The following is a 1,266-nucleotide window of genomic DNA, read 5'->3' as shown; positions in this document are numbered from 1 at the left end:
TTCCAGCACTCCTGCCCTACCCCGGCGGTCTGCCCTCCTGCCTACTACAGCGTTCAGCCTCCTGCCCTACCCGGCGGTCTGCCCTCCTGCCCACCCTGGCGTTCCAGCGGTCCTGCCCTACCACAGCGTTCCAGCACTCCTGCCCTACTGGCGTTTGGCACTCCTGCCCTACCCTGGCGGTTTGCACTCCTGCCTACCCTGGCGTTCCAGCACTCCTGCCCTACCCCGGCGTTCAGCACTCCTGCCCTACCTGGCGTTTCCGGCTCCTGCCTACCCTGGCGGTTTGCACTCCTGCCACCTGCAGCGTTCAGCACTCCCCTACCTGGCGGTTTGCACTCCCTGCCCTACCCCGGCGTTTCAGCACCTGCCCTGGCGTTCCAGCTCTCCGCCTGCCCTACCCTGGCGGTTTGCATCCTACCCTGGCGTTTCCAGCCTCCCTGCCTTCCCCGGCGTTCAGGTACTCCTGCCCTACCCTGGCGTTTCGGCTCTCCTGCCCTACCACCCTGGCGGTTTTGCCTCCTGCCCTACAGGCGTTCTGCTCTCCTGCCCTACCCTGGCTTTCAGCACCTCCTGCCCTACCCGGCGTTCAGCCTCCTGCCCTACCCTGGCGTTTCAGCACTCCTGCCCTACCCACCAGCGTTCCAGCCCCCTGCCTACCAGCGTTCTGCTCTCCTGCCCAATTACGCCGTCCTGCGCCGCCTACGACATAGGGCAGGAGCTGAAGATGGTGACAGGAGCGCAGGCTCCAAACCAGAGGAGTGCAGGAGGATTTGGTTATTAATCAGATAATGTATCTTAACTGATATACATTTCACAACAATACTAAGCATTGCGCTACGGTTGGTATTTAAAGAAACACAAATTACTGTATTAAAGGAAGATACATCTATCCTCGATGAATCGGGAGATAAAGGACGTACTTCTAATTTCAACAAGCCCAAACGTAAATCGTTTTGGTATTCCATTTTGCACGGTGATGCTTCATGGCTACAAGTGTTCGCCAGTAATACACTGTTCATCTCAGAAGCGTGTTTTCAGATTATTCGTTAAGATATGACATCAAGATATTTTTAAATTGAGGGCGTTCCAAACAATTATCTATTATGTCACATCTAAGCATATCAAATTGCGTCGATCAACTAACTACTCATGTTTTATGGCAAATTGGAAGAGGTAACAAGAGTTATTCCTGTAAGAGATATGGCAGCCTTACACATGTTGGCTATTGTCTGTTCCTTCATTTCCAAATTAATGCTGGTGATGATA

This window comes from Haliotis rubra, unplaced genomic scaffold, assembly GCF_003918875.1.
Source record: "Haliotis rubra isolate DU_JTF1 unplaced genomic scaffold, ASM391887v1 Scf913, whole genome shotgun sequence".
Lineage (NCBI taxonomy): Eukaryota > Metazoa > Mollusca > Gastropoda > Lepetellida > Haliotidae > Haliotis > Haliotis rubra.
Note: the sequence above shows the minus strand (reverse complement) of the source record.